The sequence below is a fragment of the Balaenoptera ricei genome, chromosome 7, assembly GCF_028023285.1.
Source record: "Balaenoptera ricei isolate mBalRic1 chromosome 7, mBalRic1.hap2, whole genome shotgun sequence".
In the NCBI taxonomy this organism is placed as follows: Eukaryota; Metazoa; Chordata; class Mammalia; order Artiodactyla; family Balaenopteridae; genus Balaenoptera; species Balaenoptera ricei.
Genome location: NC_082645.1, coordinates 40,032,409 through 40,052,021, shown reverse-complemented (window position 1 = coordinate 40,052,021; position 19,613 = coordinate 40,032,409). Strand labels below are relative to the sequence as shown.

At 40.0% G+C, this 19,613-nt stretch overlaps 1 long non-coding RNA gene across 4 annotated transcripts in view; it reads left to right on the top strand.

Moving 5' to 3' along the window:
* LOC132368934 (uncharacterized) overlaps positions 1-19,613 on the top strand; it is a 143,150-nt gene that overhangs the window by 82,562 nt on the left and 40,975 nt on the right. The gene's annotated exons all lie outside the window — the stretch shown is intronic.

The window sequence follows — 19,613 nt, the reverse complement described above, 5'->3', positions numbered from 1 at the left end:
TTAAATGCTTATTAGGATTCTGCACGTGCTCCCTGTAAACTGCACCCCACATACTATGGTGCTGTCCTTGCCTCGTTAGCACAGACACTTACCCATGGCTGACTAGGGACATCAAACCACTTCAGGTAATTGCATTTCCAGAGCAGTTGATGGTGAAATGGGGAAGATTTGGCCTTGCCCCTTGCCTTGATCAAAAAGTAGATAAGATCTAGCATTCTTGATTTTTAAAAAATAATCAGTCAAGAAAGTTTTGCCTCAAACTCTTTGACTGTTTCCTCCCTAACCATGAACTCTAAGCTTTTACCATGTCCTTTGTTTGCAATATGTGCTTCGTTATTTTATTTAATCACGGACTGTCTTTCCACTTAATTAAACTCACTTGTCACTTTGAAACATTGCACTGAAAAGAAAAATATAGATGTCATGTAGAATTATTTCACTAATCTATTTTATCAGTCAAATAATTGCTCCCTGCCCCCAGGTAGTTAAAGATGACACATTGTTGCAACTATGATCAAAATCTTTCTCTTTTCTTTTTTCAAATTCCACAATTTTTAAGGCCAGGTAAGTATAAAAGAGTCAGATCCTGAATACTGCCAAGAAAACATCTTCCAAAATCAGACATTTGGATTTCTGATTAATTACAAAAAAAGATCCACCAAAAGAAATGGATTAGGGAAAATACTGTAGTGTTCCTTTACTGTTCAACTTAGTTATGTCTTCATTTTCTTTTTTTTTAATTTAATTTTTATTTTATATAGTGGTATAGTTGATTTACAATGCTGTGTTAGTTTCAGGTGTACAGTAAAGTGATTCAGTTATACATATACATATATCCATTCTTTTTCAGATTCTTTTCCCATATAGGTTATTACAGAATATTGAGTGGAGTTCCCTGTGCTACACAGTAGGCCCTTGTTGGTTATCTATTTTATATACAGTAGTGTGTATATGTCAATCCCAATCCCCCAATTTATCCTTCCCCCACTTCCCTTTCTGTAACCATAAGCTTGTTTCCGAAGTCTGTGAGTCTATTTCTGTTTTGTAAATAAGTTCATTTGTATCATCTTTTTAGATTCCACATATAAGTGATATCATATGATATTTCTTCCACTGTCTGACTTACTTCCGTTAGTATGATGATCTCTAGGTCCATCCATGTTGCAAATGGCATTAATATTCCATTGTATATATATACCACATCTTCTTTATCCGTTGCTCTGTTGATGGACATTTAGGTTGCTTCTGTGTCTTGGCAATCGTAAACAGTGCTGCAATGAATATTGAGGTGCATGTATCTTTTCAAATTATGGTTTTCTCTAGATATGTGCCCAGGAGTGGGATTGCTGAAACATATGTAGTCCTATGTTTAGTTTTTTAAGGAACCTCCATACTGTTCTCCACAGTGGTTGTACCAATTTACATCCCCACCAACAGTGTAGGAGGGTTCCCTTTTGCCACACCTACTCCAGCATTTATTGTCTACAACTTTTCGATGATGGCCATTCTGACCGGTGTGAGGAAGTACCTCATTGTAGTTTTGATTTGCATTTCTCTAATAATGAGCAATGTTGAGCATCTTTTCATGTGCCTATTGGCCATATGTATGTCTTCTTTGGAGAAATGTCTGTTTAGGTGTTCTGCCCATTTTTTGATTACATTGTTTGTTTTTTTGCTATTGAGCTGCATGAGATGTTTGTAGATTTTGGAGATTAATCCTTTGTTGGTCGCATTGTTTGCAAATGTTTTCTCCCATTCTGTGAGTTGTCTTTTCGTTCTGTTTAGGGTTTCCTTTGCTGTGCAAAAGCTTTTGAGTTTCATTAGGTCCCATTTGTTTATTTTTGTTTTTATTTTCTTTACTCTAGGAAGTAGATCCAGAAAGATATTGCTGCAATTTATGTCAAAGAGTGTTCTGCCTATGTTTTCCTCTAAGACATATTCATAGTATCCAGTCTTACATTTAGGTCTTTAATCCATTTTGAGTTTTGTGTGTGGTGTTAGAGAATGTTCTAATTTCATTCTTTTACATGTAGCTGTCCAGTTTCCCCAGCACCACTTATTGAAGAGACTGTCTTTTGTCCATTGTATATTCTTGCCTCCTTTGTTGTAATTAATTGACCATGGATGCATGGGTTTATTTCTGGGCTCTCTATCCTGTTCCATTAATCTACATTTCTGTTTTTGTGCCAGTACCATACTGCTTTGATTACTGTAGCTTTGTCGTATAGTTTGAAGTCAGGGAGCTTGATTCCTCCAGCTCCGTTTTTCTTTCTCAAGTTTGCTTTGGCTATTCGGGGTATTTTGTGTTTCCATATGAATTAAAAAAGTTTTTGTTCTAGTTCTGTGAAAAATGCCATCAGTAATTTGATAGGGATTGCATGGAATCTGTAGATTGCTTTGGGTAGTATAGTCATTTTCACAATAGTGATTCTTCCAATCCAGGAACATGGTGTATCTTTCCATTTGTGTCCTCTTCGATTTCTTTTATCACGTCTTACAGTTCTCAGAGTACAGGTCTTTTGCCTCTTTAGGTAGCTTTATTCCAAGGTATTTTATTCTTTTTAATGAGATGGTAAATGGGATTGTTTCTGTAATTTCTCTTTCAGATCTTTTGTTGTTCGTGTGTAGGAATGCAAGAGATTTCTGTGTATTAATTTTGTATCTTGCAACTCTACCAAATTCATTGATGAGCTCTAGTAGTTTTCTGGTAGCAGCTTTAGTATTCTCTATGTATAATATCATGTCATCTGCAAACAGTGACAGTTTTACTTCTTCTTTTTCAATTTGGATTCCTTTTATTTCTTTTTCTTCTCTGATTGCCATGGCTGGGACTTACAAAACTATGTTGAATAAAAGTGGTGAGAGTGGACATCCTTCTCTTGTTCCTCATCTTAGAGGAAATGCTTTCAACTACTCACTGTTGAATATGATGTTAGATGGGGGTTTGTCATATATGTCCTTGATTATGTTGAGGACATAATCCCACTTTCTGGAGAGTTTTTATTATCATTGGGTGTTGAAATTCATCAGAAGCTTTTTCTGCATTTATTGAGATGATCATATGGTTTTTATACTTCAATTTATTAATGTCATGTATCACACTGATTGATTTGCAGATATTGAAAAATCCTTGCATCCCTGAGATAAATCCCACTTGATCATGGTGTATGATCCTTTTAGTGTATTGTTGGATGTGATTTGCTTGTATTTTGTTGAGGATTTTTGCATCTGTGTTCATCAGTGATATTGACCTGTAATTTTCCTTTTTTGTGGTATCTTTGTCTGGCTTTGGTATCGGGGTGATGGTGGCCTCGTAGAATGAGTTTGGGAGTGTTCCTTTCTCTGCAATTTTTTGGAATAGTTTCAGAAGGATAGGTGTTAACTGTTCTCTAAATGTTTGATAGAATTCACCTGTGAAGCCATCTGTTCTGAACTTTGTTGGAAGTTTTTAAATCAAAGTTTCAATTTCGTTACTTGTGATTGGTCTGTTCATATTTTTTATTTCTTCCTGGTTCAGTCTTGGAAGATTGTACCTGTCTAAGAATTTGTCCATTTCTTCTAGGTTGTCCATTTTTTTGGGCATATAGTTGCTTGTAGTAGGCTCTTACGATCCTTTGTATTTCTGTGGTGTCGATTGTAACTTCTCCTTTTTCATTTCTAACTTTACTGATTTGAGCCCTCTCTCTTTTTTCTTGAAGAGTCTGGCTAAAGGTGTATACATTTTGTTTATCTTCTCAAAGAACCAGCTTTTAGTTTCATTGATTTTTTTCTACTGTTCTGTCTCTATTTTATTTATTTCAGCTCTGATCTTTATGATCAGAAAGTATTCTTTCCTTCTAACCTTGGGTTTTGTTTGTTGTCCTTTCTCTAGCTGTTTTAGGTGTAAGGTTAGGTTGTTTGAGATTTTTCTTGTTTCCCGAGGTAAGATTGTATGACTATATGCTTCCCTTTTAGAACTGCTTTGCTAAATCCCAAAGGTTTTGGATCATTGTGTTTTCTTTTTCATATGTCTCTAGGTATTTTGGGGGTATTAGTGCATTTTATTTTATTATTATTTTTTAACATCTTTATTGGGGTATAATTGCTCTACAATGGCGTGTTAGTTTCTGCTTTATAACAAAGTGAATCAGCTATACATGTACATATATACCCATTCTCCTCCTCCTTGCGTCTCCCTCCCACCTTCCCAATCCCACCCCTCTAGGTGGTCACAAAGCACTGAACTGATCTCCCTGTGCTATGCAGCTGCTTCCCACTAGGTATCTATTTTACGTTTGGTAGTGTATATATGTCGATGCCACTCTCTCACTTTGTCCCAGCTTACCCTTCCCCCTCCCCGTGTCCTCAAGTCCATTCTCTACAACTGCAGCTTTATTCCTGTCCTGCACCAAGGTTCTTCATGACCTTTTTTTTTAGATTCCATATATATGTGTTAGCGTACGGTATTTGTTTTTCTCTTTCTGACTGACTTCACTCTGTATGACAGACTCTAGGTCCATCCATCTCACTACAAATAACTCAATTTTGTTTCTTTTCATGGCTGAGCAATATTCCATTCTATATATGTGCCACATCTTCTTTATCCATTCATCTGTTGATGGACACTTACGTTGCTTCCATGTCCTGGCTATTGTAAATAGAGTTGCAGTGAACATTGTGATACATGACTCTTTTTGAATTATGGTTTTCTCAGGGTATATGCCCAGTAGTGGGATTGCTGGGTCATATGGTAGTTCTATTTTTAGTTTTTTAAGGAACCTCTATACTGTTCTCCATAGTGGCTGTATCAGTTTACATTCACACTAACAGTGCAAGAGGGTTCCCTTTTCTCCACACCCTCTCCAGCATTTATTGTTTGTAGATTTTTTGATGATGGCCATTCTGACTGGTGTGAGGTGATACCTCATTGTAGTTTGATTTGCATTTCTTTAATGATTAGTGCTGTTGAGCGTTCTTTCATGTGTTTGTTGGCAATCAGTATATCTTCTTTGGAGAAATGTCTATTTAGGTCTTCTGCCCATTTTTGGATTGGGTTGTTTTTTTGATATTGAGCTGCATGAGCTGCTTGTAAATTTTGGAGATTAATCCTTTGTCAGTTGCTTCACTTGCAAATATTTTCTCCCATTCTGACGGTTGTCTTTTCGTCTTGTTTATGGTTTCCTTTACTGTGCAAAAGCTTTTAAGTTTCATTAGGTCCCATTTGTTTATTTTTGTTTTTATTTCCATTTCTATAGGAGGTGGGTCAAAAAAGATCTTGCTGTGATTTATGTCATAGAGTGTTCTGCCTATGTATTCCTCTAAGAGTTTTATAGTGTCTGGACTTATATTTGGGTCATTTTGAGTTTATTTTGAGTTTATTTTTGTGTATGGTGTTAGGGAGGGTTCTAATTTCATTCTTTACATGTAGCTGTGCAATTTTCCCAGCACCACTTATTGAAGAGGCTGTCTTTTCTCCATTGTATATTCTTGCCTCCTTTATCAAAAATAAGGTAACCATATGTACATGGGTTTATCTCTGGGTTTTCTATCCTGTTCCATTGATCTATATTTCTGTTTTTGGGCCAGTACTATACTGTCTTGATTACTGTAGCTTTGTAGTATAGTCTGAAGTCAGGGAGCCTGATTCCTCCAGCTCCGTTTTTCTTTCTCAAGATTGCTTTGGCTATTCAGGGTCTTTTGTGTTTCCATACAAATTGTGAAATTTTTTGTTCTAGTTCTGTGAAAAATGCCATTGGTAGTTTGATAGGGATTGCATTGAATCTGTAGATTGCTTTGGGTAGTATAGTCATTTTCACAATATTCATTATTCCAATCCAAGAACATGGTATTTCTCTCCATCTGTTTGTATCATCCTTAATTTCTTTCATCAGTGTCTTATAGTTTTATGCATACAGGTCTTTTGTCTCCTTAGGTCGGTTTATTCCTAGGTATTTTATTCTTTTTGTTGCAGTGGTAAATGGGAGTGTTTCCTTAATTTCTCTTTCAGATTTTTCATCATTAGTGTATAGGAATGCAAGAGATTTCTATGCATTAATTTTGCATCCTGCTACTTTACCATATTCATTGATTAGCTCTAGTAGTTTTCTGGTAGCATCTTTACGATTGTCTATGTATAATATCATGTCACCTGCAAACAGTGACAGCTTTAATTCTTCTTGTCCTATTTGGATTCCTTTTATTTCTTTTTCTTCTCTGATTGCTGTGGCTAAAACTTCCAAAACTATGTTGAATAATAGTGGTGAGGGTAGACAACCTTGACTTGTTCCTGATCTGAGGAAATGGTTTCTGTTTTTCACCATTGAGAATGATGTGTGCTCTGGTTTTGTCATATGTGGCCTTTATTATGTTGAGGTAAGTTCCCTCTATGCCTACTTTCTGGAGGGTTTTTATCATAAACGGGTGTTGAACTTCGTCAAAAGCTTTTTCTGCATCTATTGCGGTGATCATGTGGTTTTTCTTATTCAATTTGCTAAGATAGTATATCGCATTGATTGGTTTGCGTATATGGAAGAATCCTTGCGTTCCTGGGATAAACCCCACTTGATCTTGGTGTATGATCCTTTTAATGTGCTGTTGGATTCTGTTTGCTAGTATTATTTTGTTGAGGATTTTTGCATCTATGTTCATCAGTGATATTGGCCTGTAGTTTTCTTTCTTTGTGACATCTTTGTCTGGTTTTGGTATCAGGGTGATGGTGGCCTCGTAGAATGAGTTTGGGAGTGTTCCTCCCTCTGCAATATTTTGGAATAGTTTGAGAAGGATAGGTGTTAGCTCTCCTCTAAATGTTTGAAAGAATTCACCTGTGAAGCCATCTGGTCCTGGGCTTTTGTTTGTTGGAAGATTTTTAATCACAGTTTCAATTTCAGTGCTTGTGACTGGTCTGCTTGTATTTTCTATTTCTGCCTGGTTCAGTCTCGGAAGGTTGTGCTTTGCTAAGAATTTGTCCATTTCTTCCAGGTTGTCCATTTTATTGGCATACAGTTGTTTGTAGTAATCTCTCATGATCCTTTGTATTTCTCAGTGCCAGTTGTTACTTCTCCTTTTTCATTTCTAATTCTATTGATTTGAGTGTTCTCACTTTTTTTCTTGATGAGTCTGGCTAATGGTTTATCAATTTTGTTTGTTTTCTCAAAGAACCAGCTTTTAGTTTTATTGATCTTTGCTATTGTTTCCTTCATTTCTTTTTCATTTATTTCTGATCTGATTTTTATGATTTCTTTCCTTCTGCTAACTTTGGGTTTTTTTGGTTCTTCTTTCTCTAATAGCTTTAGGTGTATGGTTAGGTTGTTTTTTGAGATGTTTCTTGTTCCTTGAGGTAGGATTGTATTGCTGTAAACTTCCCCCTTAGAACTGCTTTTCCTGCATTCCATAAGTCGTTCTGTTTTCATTGTCACTTGTTTGTAGGTAATTTTTGATTTCCTCTTTGATTTCTTCAGTGATCTCTTGGTTATTTAGTAGTGTATTGTTTAGCCTCCATGTGTTTCTATTTTTTACAGATTTTTTCCTGTAATTGATATCTAGTCTGATAGCATTGTGGTCAGAAAAGATACTTGATACAATTTCAATTTTCTTAAATTTACCAAGGCTTGTTTTTTGACCCAAGATATGATCTGTCCTGGAGAATGTTTCATGAGCACTTGAGAAGAAAGTGTATTCTGTTGTTTTGGGATGGAATGTCCTATAAATACCAATTAAGTCCATCTTGTTTAATATGTCATTTAAAGCTTGTGTTTCCTTATTTATTTTCATTTTGGATGATCTGTCCATTGGTGAAAGACGGGTGTTAATATCTCCTACTATAATTGTGTTACTGTCGATTTCCCCTTTTATGGCTGTTAGCATTTGCCTTATGTATTGAGGTGCTCCTCTGTTGGGTGCATAAATATTTACAATTGTTATATCTCCTTCTTGGATGGATTCCTTGATCATTATGTAGTGTCCTTCTTTGACTCTTGTAATAGTCTTTGTTTTAAAGTCTATTTTGTCTGATATGAGAATTGCTACTCCAGCTTTCTTTAGATTTCCATTTGCATGGAATATCTTCTTCCAGCCGCTCACTTTCAGTCTGTACTTGTCCCTAGGTCTGAAGTGGGTCTCTTGTAGACAGCATATATATGGGTCTTGTTTTTGTATTCATTCAGCCAATCTGTGTCTTTTGGTTGGAGCATTTAATCCATTTACGTTTAAGATAATTATTGATATGTATGTTCCTATTACCATTTTCTTAATTGTTTTGGGTTTGTTATTGTAGGTCTTTTCCTTCTCTTGTGTTTCCTGCCTAGAGAGTTCCTTTAGCATTTGTTTTAAAGCTGGTTTGGTGGTGCTGAATTCTCTTAACTTTTGCTTGTCTGTAAAGCTTTTAATTTCTCTGTTGAATCTGAGTGAGATCTGTGCTGGGTAGAGTAATCTTGATTGTAGCTTTTTCCCTTTCATCACTTTAAATATGTCCTGCCACTCCCTTCTGGCTTGCAGAGTTTCTGCTGAAAGATCAGCTGTTAACCTTATGGGGATTCCCTTATGTGTTATTTGTTGTTTTTCCCTTGCTGCTTTTAATATGTCTTCTTTATATTTAATTTTTGATAGTTTGATTAATATGTGTCTTGGCGTGTTTCTCCTTGGATTTATCCTGTATGGGACTCTCTGTGCTTCCAGGACTTGATTAACTATTTCCTTTCCCATATTAGGGAAGTTTTCAACTATAATCTCTTCAAATATTTTCTCAGTCCCTTTCTTTTTCTCTTCTTCTTCTGGGACCCCTATAATTCGAATGTTGGTGCGTTTAATGTTGTCCCAGAGGTCTCTGAGACTGTCCTCAGTTCTTTTCATTCTTTTTTCTTTATCCTGCTCTGCTGTAGTTATTTCCACCATTTTATCTTCCAGGTCACTTATCCGTTCTTCTGCCTCAGTTATTCTGCTATTGATCCCATCTAGAGTATTTTTAATTTCATTTATTGTGTTTTTCATCATTGCTTGGTTCCTCTTTAGTTCTTCTACGTCCTTGTTAAACGTTTCTTGTATTTTCTCCATTCTATTTCCAAGATTTTGGATCATCTTTACTATCATTACTCAGAATTCTTTTTCAGGTAGACTGTCTATTTCCTCTTCATTTGTTTGCTCTGGTGGGTTTTTACCTTGCTCCTTCATCTTCTGTTTGTTTTTCTGTCCTCTCATTTTTCTTAACTTACTGTGTTTGGGGTCTCCTTTTCGCAGGCTGCAGGTTCGTAGTTCCCGTTGTTTTTGGTGTCTGCCCCCAGTGGCTACGGTTGGTTCAGTGGGTTGTGTAGGCTTCCATGTGGAGGGGACTGGTGCCTGTGTTTTGGTGGATGAGCCTGGATCTTGTCTTTCCAGTGAGCAGGACCGGATCTGGTAATGTTTTGGGGTTTCTGTGACCTTATTATGATTTTAGGCAGACTCTCTGCTAATGGGTGGTGTTGTGTTCATGTCTTGCTAGTTGTTTGGCCTAGGGTGTCTAGCACTGTAGCTTGCTGGTCGTTGAGTGGAGCTGGGTCTTAGCACTGAGCTGGAGATCTCTGGGAGAGCTTTTGCTGTTTGATATTACATGGAGCTGGGAGGTCTCTGGTGGGCCAGTGTGCTGAACTCGGCTCTCCCACCTCAGAGGCACAGGCCTGACACCCAGCTGGAGCACCAAGACCCTGTCAGCCACACAGCTCAGAAGAAAAGGGAGAAAAAAAGAAAGAAAGAAAAATAAAATCAAATAAAGTTATTAAAATAAAAAAAATTATTAAATATAAAAAAATTAGAAAGTAATAAAAATGATAAAGAAAGAAGAGAGCAACCAAACCAAAAAACAAATCCACCAATGATAACAAGCATTAAAAACTATACTAAAAACAAAACAAACAAACAAACAAAACGGACAGACAGAACCCAAGGACAAATGGTAAAAGCAAAGCTATGCAGACTAACTCACACAAAGAAGCATACACATACACACTCACAAAAATTGAAAAAAAAAATTTATATATATATATTTTTTAAAAAGGAAGAGAGCAACCCAATCAACAAACAAATCTAACAATGATAATAAACTCTAAATACTAAACTAAGATAAACATAAAACTAGAAACAAATTATTTGCAGAAAGCACACCCCATGTCTACAGTTACTCCCGAAGTCCACTGCCTCAATTTTGGGATGATTTGATGTCTATTCAGGTATTCCACAGATGCAGGGTACATCAAGTTGATTGTGGAGATTAATCCGCTGCTCCTGAGGCTGCTGGGAGGAATTTCCCTTTCTCTTCTTTGTTCACAAAGCTCCTGGGGCTCAGCTTTGGATTTGGCCCTGCCTCTGCGTGTAGGTCACCTGAGGGTGTCTGTTCCCTGCCCAGACAGGACAGGGTTAAAGGAGCAGCTGATTAGGGTCTCTGGCTCACTCAGGCCGAGGGGAGGGAGGGGTACAGAATCCAGGGCGAGCCTATGGTGGCAGAGGCCAGTGTGACATTGCAACTACCTGAAGCATGCCATGTGTTCTCCCGGGGAAGTTGTCCGTGGATCACAGGACCCTGGAAGTGGTGGGCTGCACAGGCTCCTGTGAGGGAAGGTGTGGTTAGTGACCTGTGTTTGCACACAGGGTTCTTGGTGGCTGCAGCAGCAGCCTTAATGTTTCATGCCCGTCTCTGGTTGCCGCACTAATAGCCATGGCTTGCGCCCATCTCTGGAGCTCATTTAGGCGGTGCTCTGAATCCCCTCACCTCACACACCCTGAAACTGTGGTCTCTTGCCTCTTAGGCAGTTCCAGACTTTTTCCCAGACTCCCTCCCAGCTAGCTGTGGCACACTAGCCCCCTTCAGGCTGTGTTCACACAGCCAACCCCAGTTCTCTTCCTGGGGTCTGACCTCCAAAGCCAGAGCCTCAGTTCCCAGCCCCCACCCACCCCAGCGGGTGAGCAGGCAAGCCTCTCATGCTGGTGAGTTCTCGTTGGCACCAATTCTCTGTGTGGCAGTCTCTGTACTTTGCCTTCTGCACCCCTGTTGCTGCACCCCTCCATGGCTCCAAATCTTCCCCCCTGCCCACCCCCTGTCTCTGTCAGTGAAGGGGCTTTCTAGTGTGTGTAAACTTTTCCTCCTTCACAGCTCCCTCCCCAAGGTGCAGGTCCTGTCCCTATTCTTTTGTCTCTGTTTTTTCTTTTTTTCTTTTGCCCTACCCATGTACTTGGGGAGTTTCTTGCCTTTTGGGAAGTCTGAGGTCTTCTGCCAGCATTCAGTAGGTGTTCTGTAGGAGTTGTTCCGTATGTAGATGTATTTCTGATGTATTTGTGGGGAGGAAGAGGATCTCCACGTCTTACTCCTCCTCCATCTTGAAGGTCTCTCTCTAGGTATTTTTTGATTTCCTCTTTGATTTCTTTGGTGATTGGTTGATTTCTTTGGTGATTGGTTGGTTGTATAGTAACATATTGTTTAGCCTCCACGAGTTTGTGTTTTTTACAGTTTTTTTCTTGTACTTGATTTCTAATCTCATAGCACTGTGGTCGGAAATGATGCTTGATATTATTTCAGTTTTCTTAAATTTCCCAAGGTTTGCTTTGTGGCCCAGCATATGATCTACCCTGGAGAATGTTCCACATGCACTTGAAAGAATGTATTTTGCTGCTTCCAGATGGAATGCTCTATAAATATCAATTAAGTCCATCTGGTCTAATGTGTCATTTAAGGCCTGTGTTTCCTTATTGATCTTCTGTCTGGATGATCTGTCCATTGATGTAAGTGGGGTGCTAAAATCCCCCACTACTTTAGTGTTATTGTCAATATCTCCTTTTATGGTTACTAGCATTTGCCTTATGTATTGAAGTGCTCCTGCGTAGGGTGCATATATATTTATAATTGTTATATCTTCTTCTTGGGTTGATCCATTATTAGGTAGTGTCCATCTTTGTCTCTTGTAACAGTCTTTATTTTGAAGTCTGTTTTGTCTGATATGAGTATTGCTACTCCAGCTTTCATTTGATTTCCATTTGCATGGAGTACCTTTTTCCATCCCTTCCCTTTTAGTCTGTATGTGTTCCTAGATCTGAAGTGGGTCTCTTGTAGATAGCATATATACAAGTCTTGTTTTTGTATCCATTCAGCCAGTCTCTGTCTTTTGGTTGGAGCATTTAATCCATTTACATTTAAGATAAGTATTGATATGTATGTTCTTACTGCCATTTTGTTAATTGTTAGGATTTGTTTTTGTAGGTCATTTTTCTTCCCTTCCTCTTTTGTTCTCTTGTGATTTGATGACTATCTTTAGAGTTGTGTTTGGATTGCTTTTTCTTTTTTGCATGTGTGTTTATTGTAGATTTTTGGTTTGTGGTTACCATGAGGTTTTGATATAGAAGTCTATACCTATACACGATTGTTTTAAGTTGCTGGTCTCTCAATTTCAGATGCATTTCCAATATCCTGCATTTGTACTCTCCTCAACAGTTTCTAGTTTTGATATCATATTTGTTTGTGGATGATTTCCTACCTTTATGTTTGCCTTTACTGGTGAGCTTTCTCATTTGTAATTTTCTTGTTTCTAGTTGTGTCCTTTTCTTTTCCACCTAGAGAAATTCCTTTAGCATTTGTTTCAAAGCTGGTTTGGTGGTGCTGAATTCTTTTAGCTTTTGCTTGTCTGTAAAGCTTTTGATTTCTCCATCAAATGCGAACGAGAGCCTTGCTGGGTAAAGTATTCTTGGTTGTAGGTTTTTCCCTTTCATCACTTTAAATATATCATGCCACTCCCATCTGGCTTGCAGAGTTTCTGCTGAGAAATCAACTGATAACTGTATGGGGATTCTGTTGTATGTTATTTGTTGCTTTTCCCTTGTGCTTTTTAATATTTTTTGTCTTAATTTTTGTCAGTTTGATCAATATGTGTCTTGGTGTCTTTCTCCTTGGGTTTATTCTGCATGGGACTCTCTGTTCTTCCTGGACTTGAGTGTTTCCTTTCCCATGTTAGGGAAGTTTTCAGCTATTATCTCTTCAAATGTTTTCTCAGGCTCTTTCTCTCTCTTCTCCTTCTGGGACCTCTATAATGCAAATGTTGGTGCATTTAATATTCTCCCAGAGATGTCTTAGGCTGTCCTTATTTCTTTTCATTCATTTTTCTTTATTCTGTTCTGCAGCAGTGATTTCCACCAGTCAGTCTTCCAGCTCACTTATTCATTCTTCTGCCACATTTATTCTGCTGTTGATTCCTTCTAGTGTGTTTTCATTTCAGTTATTGTATTGTTCATCTCTGTTTGTTCTTTAGTTCTTTTGGGTCTTTGTTTAACATTTCTTGAATCTCCTTGATCTATGTTTCCATTCTTTTTACAAGATCTTGGATCATCTTTACTATCATTACTCTAAATTCTTTTTCAGGCAGATTGCCTATCTCCACTTCACTTAGTTGTTGTTCTGGGATTTTATCTTGTTCCTTTGTCTGGAATATATTTCTTTGCTGTCCCATTTTATCTAGCTTTCTGTGTTTGTGGTCTGTTTCTCAGGCTGCAGATTTGTAGTCTGGTGTCTACCCCTTCGTGGGTGAAGTTGGTCCAGGGGCTTGTGAAGGCTTCCTGGTGGGAGGGACTGGTGCCTGCCTACTGATGGGTGGAACTGGGTCCTGTCCCTCTGGTGGGCAGGGCTGTGTCAAGGGGTGTGTTTAGAAGTAGCTGTGTGCTCAGGATGACTTCAGGCAGCCTGTCTGCTCATGGGTCGGGCTGTATCCCACCCTGTTGGTTGTTTGGCCTGAGGCATTCCAGCAATGGATCCTGCAGGCTGTTGGGTGAGGGCAGGTCTTGGTGCCAAATTGGTGAACTCCAGGAGAGCTAACACTGATGAACATTCACTGGGGCCTCTGCCACCAGTGTCCTTGCCCACACAGTGAGCTATAGCCAACCCTTTCTCCCCCAGAGACCCTCCAAGACCCACAGGTACATCTGTCCCAGGCTCCTATGGAGTCACTGCTTTGCCCTGGTCCCAGTGCACATGAAATCTCATGTGCCTCCTCCAAGAGTGGAGTCTCTGTTTCCCCCAATCCTGTGGAGCTCCTGTACTCAAACCCTGCTGCCCTTCAAAGCCACATGTTCTGGGGGCTTCTCTTCCCAATGCCAGACCCCCAGGCTGGGGAGCCTGATTTGGGGCTCAGAACTCCTACTCCTATGAGAGAACCTCTGTGGTATAATTATTTTCCAGCCTGTGGGTCACCTACCTGGCAGGTATGGGATTTGATTATATTGTGAAAGCACCTCTCCTACCATCTCTTTGTGGCTTCTTCTTTGTCTTTGGATGTAGAATATCTTTTTTGGTAGGTTACCGTCTTTTTTGTCGATGGTGTTTCAGGAGTTGTGATTTTGGTGTTTTCTTGAGAGGAGGTGAGCTCAAGTCCTTCTACTCCACCATCTTGTCTCCTCCCTTCACCTGAGCAAGTGGCCACAGGTGCAAGTTAAGGCATCATAGTGGATGGACACCACTGTTGACACGTGGGCAGAGCTTTGTGGCCAGTGGGAAGAGGTTTATGGTAAAAGATGCTTAGGCAAGGCTGTGGGAAGGGGTGTGAGCTCCCTTGCCCTCTCTGAGCCTCCGTGTGTTCACCAACCTGGGAGATCCTATCTTCATTTTCTTTTGTTGGATGAGATACAGAAGGACTTTCCTTGAGAGTATGTCCACATCTCTGACAAAAATGTATCTTCAGCCTATTAGTAAATTCTGGTCTAAATTCATTAGTTAAAATAAGAATAAGTACTTAGTATTCAGAACCCATCTCTGACTAAAGATTAATTTCATAATAAATCTAAAAATATTTAAAATAACAAGTGACTACTTCAGATAATTCTTCAAAGGGCATATGGAAAGAGAGGAATACATAATCCTCAGAAAACAGTGCCTTCCAGGTTGATTTACAGTTGAGTCCTAAGGAGTAGCGGGCCCTTCAGACCTAGACAAAAATGCCATGAGTGGGATCAAAATTAGTTCAGGACACTGATAGGTCAACAACATGAGAACAGAATTTTTTTTTTAAGCATTTTGCCCTTTTTTAAGGCAGTGTCTTAGTTTTCTGCCTTTGCTCACCTACGGATAATGGACACAAGTCTATATAGAATGGAGCCCGAGCTCTTGGAGCAGTATTTCTGAAGGAGTCAAGGTTTGTGTACTCAGCATGTGTTCACCCACCACCTAGGATATACCACTTATTTTAGGGGTCAGTTCCATACCCATCCCCCGAGTTCTGCAGCTTTCCCCCCTATATTTCTCTACATTTGCAAAGTGGTGTTGGCTTAACAGAGTGTGTTCTATGGAACTCAGATGCGTGAGAAAGAAAAGCTTCTCTTGCAGAATAGTTTGGGAAGTGCTGAATACTCTCTCCACTCCTTGCAGATTTACAACATACATTAATCAGAAGAGAACTTGGTGGAAATTGCAGTAGGCAGCAGAGTTTCTCTGTCTGGGTCTGCTACCAACTAGCTGTGGAGTTAGGGCAAGTCCGTACAGCTTCAGAGGGCTTGGCTGGCTTCTCTCTAACACATGAGCACTTTCTCAGCCACCTTAACAACTGCCTCCTGACACGGCCTCAGACTGTGTGAATCTGGAGCAGACATTTCTGGCTGCCCTCCCAGATCCATTTCTTCCTTCCTCCTCTTTAATTCCTATTTTGCTCAGCTATCTACTTTCTGCCATGCACCACACATGCCTCAGGGGACAGAGATCTCCCTTCAGCTGTACTAAGCCAAGGGTAACCACATCTTCCTTGGCTTCCTTTGTGATTTGCTGGGAGCCTGGGTGAAGACTTTCACTTCCTGGCATGTGTCCAGTAGTATCCCTCTGTCTTTTCCCCGGATGCTGGCTGGGACATATGGGATAGCTGTGCCATCTCCTTACCAGAGGACATGGGGGAGATGGAGCCAAAAGAACAGCAGAGAATGGAGCTAGAACCACCGAGTTAAGTCCACCCTGAATCCCACTCTCCCTCTGGACTTCTAGTTGTGTGAGCCAACATATTTATTTATGCCAATTTGATGGGGCCTCTCTGTTATTTGTAGTTGAAGTCATCCGGATGGATACATCCCTCTCTAAAAGGTACTCTCCTTGGGGACCCTCAACAACCTAGACAGAGTCTGTCTCCAGGACCTGCTTGCCCCCTGTTGCTTATCCTCCTTTAAAGACTATTTGAGTTGGATCTGGGTTTTCACCTCTGCTTAGCCTCTGTGGACAGGCTCCATTGCCCTTGGCTTCGTGTTGCTCCTACTACTCACACAGCCATGACTTGCAGGGAGTCCAGTCAGTGGGCAGAACCCTGGACATCCTGCTTGGCTGGAAGAGGTACAGGTTTCCTGGAGGTCCCGCTTGTCCAGGCCTCCCAGGACCATCCCCAACAGGGCAGCTCTGCCAAGCCACGGTGTCCTCCAGTTGCTCCTAGCCCCTTCACTGGGACCAATTTTCATAGACCAAAAAAGTACAGATATGGAGGTTTAGGAGTTGCATGGTGGAGGCTCTCACTAAAGCCTCTACAGCCTTATACTGAGGCCCTGCATTATTGTTTGTAAAGACTACCAATATCAGAATCACCAGATTCATGTACCAGATAGATGCTTGTTCAAAATGCAGATTCCCGGACTCCTTGAATAGTATTCTTGGGATCGAGCTGTGAAGGCCCTATTTTTCACAGCCTACACTCTGAATAGCTCACATTCTGGATTACCCCCTAGATAGCTCAGCTCCTAGCCTCAGCATCTGATAAAAGAGGCCAAGGCAATGAGGGAGGGGGGATGGGGGAGGAGACAGAACTATGAAGGCCAAAGGAGAAGTGGGAGGTGTGATAGGAAGATGCTAGACTGTTTCGGGTGCACAGCCGTGGAGCTATGCCTAAAGGCAGACTCAAATTACGACAGCCATTTTCTCTCCAGTTTCTACAACTTTCACCTTTGTGCATCCACTATTCACCTTTGTCCTCTGGCATGCTTTGTCCCCCAACATATCCAGCATCACAGTGAAACCCTCCACAAATCAAAGAGTCAGTGACAAAGAACTAGGTGAAAAATAAAATGTCCAAGATCCAAAGGTCAGAGCAAAGTTTTATAAGATGGCAATTGACGTCACAAAAATTGTGCATTAGAGTTAGTAATTTCTCACATGTGAAATATTTCCCAATTCCCAAGTCCATGCCGGTTCATACTGCTTTTTTCACGCTTTGCACAGCTTTATAAGTTTTCTCCCAGTGAGAAAGGGAAACTGACCCACCTCCTTCCCTTTTCTTATGAGATGTATTTTACACAGTGACTGACACAGCAGAATGCAGACTGTATGGAAAACAATACCTGTAATTTCTGGCTGCTAACTTCACTCAGAGTTGGATTTAGGGAGGGTTTAGACACAGCAAGGAAAAGATGTGTTCTATACCTTTTTTTTTTTTTTCTTTTTCAGAAAGTGATTGATGGATGGGAATTCAGTTTATTCTAGAATGTAGATCTATTCAAAGTGGACCTTTGACAGGTCATTCCCTCACACGCTCCTCATATTCATAGCTAATCCCCTTGTCTCTTTTATAAGAACAAATCTACATACCCTCATGCCCTCACTACTCCAGTTTTCATTGGACATTTTGACAAAGTACTTTTCATCTTCTTGCTCATTAGGGGCAAATGAAATTAATCTGAGGTCTGGAACACTTGGCCATTCTAAGTCACTATGCAATGGACTAAAAAAATCCATGCAATGGACTCTGATTTTTGGATTCTAGTTTTAAAACAATTACATTGGAGACATCACACAGAGTCCATTTATAACGCAGAGGGCTTTCAAGGTCAGGTGTTAAAAGTTTGGGCCTTCTGGTCAGTAACGTCACCGCCATCTCTCATTCTCTAGTTTAGTGGCTTCCAAAATGGCTATGTATCAGAATCACTTGAGGAATTTATAAAAATACAGATTTTCTGACTCAGCCCCAACAAAAAGAATCTGACTTTCTGGATTTGGGGCCTGATTTTCTTTTCTTTTTTTTAAAAATATAAGTTCCCTGAGTGATTTTCATGCAGCCACCAAGGACGCATTTACAGAAGACATTTAGGAAGCACTTCTCTGGTCCAGTGGTTCTTGAACTTGAGTGTGCATCAGAAGCACCTGGAAACCTTATTAAAACACAGATTGAACCCTCAGAATTTCTGATTCAGTGGGCCTGGAATGGAGGCTGAGCATTTGCATTTCTAGCAAGTTCCCAGGTGATGCAGACACTGCGGGTCCGGAGACCACAGTGAGAACCACAGCTCCAACCCAGGTTACTCGTGAGCATATTTATTATTCATTAGCACTTCTATTATGTGGCCAAAGGCTGGGCTTCAGAAAAAGGAATAAACCTCTCAGGTCAAGGGTAACACACCTGGCTGAGCATCATAATCATCTGGGAGCTTTTTCTTTAACATTTAATTATTGGGGTTAGGCTTGGGCTCCATCCCAGATCTACTGAGTCAATGTCTCCAGGATGCCCTGGGAATGTGTATTGTTTTGAAGTTACCCAGAAGATTCTGATTACAGGGACTTGAAAACATTGCCTTAAATGAGGCACACTTACGAGTTCATGAATAACTTATACTAAAAAATTGTTGTTTATCTGAAACTCCAATTTAATGGGGCATCCCATGCTCTTAAATATTTGCAAATCTGGCATCCCTACTCACTCAGCTGCCTTTGCAGGAGTTTGTTTCCTCTGTGTGTTCTCTCTTTTGCTCAGCGTAGCCCTATCTTAAATGCTCAGTGGAGCAGTGGTAAGGAGGGCAATCCATGAAAACAAAATGTGTGGGGTGAAGAAGAGAAAATTAAGATGTTTCCTCAGGAAAGAAAAAAAAAGGAAAGATCATTAATCTAGAAAGCAGCAACAAAATCAGAAAAAAATACTGGCTGCTAATGGTTTTTTAACCAGACAATTCGTCAACTGCACAGACGAATAAAAATACACCCACCAAAGATGCTATTCAAATGTTCCAACTGAAGCCATATATAATTAATTTCAAACAAGCATAAGCGATAAAAACTCAAATACTTCAAGGTGTGCTGAGTGAAAGGCAGGATAAATCTACATCGGGCTTCAAAACGGATGCTTCCAGGTGAGTCTGGGGTTCAGCGAGAGACAGGGAGGTAACGATGTCTGCTTCCTCCCTGTTGTACTGGAAGCTAAAGAGCCTTAAGATGAGACTCTCCCAGTGTGTCAAGGATGAGAAGAAACAGATGGCTCGGCACCTGACAACAGCACGTAACTAAGAGACTGAATCAAAGGAGTGGAACAAACAATCAAAACAAAGAAGAAAAATTCATGGATGCATCTAAGGAAAGTGATCTGGCAAAAAACCACTGCAGAGGCTGAGGAACCCCCGTGAGCACCACGGTCCCTGTAAAGCAAGCAGCTTTCTCCCAATGCACTTCTGCCATTTCAGAGGTTAGGGGTCGGCACACTTTTCCTGTAGAAGGCAAAGTAGTAAATCTTTTAGATTTCGTAGGCCAGATGCTCTTTGCTGCATCTACTCATCCTCGGTGTTGGAGCAGGAAAGAAGCTTGCAGACAATACGTAAATGAATAGGCACGGCTGTGTTCCAGTAACACTGTGTTCACAAAAATAGGTAGTTGCTATAGAGTGAGCATCTGTCTCCCCCAAATTCATGTG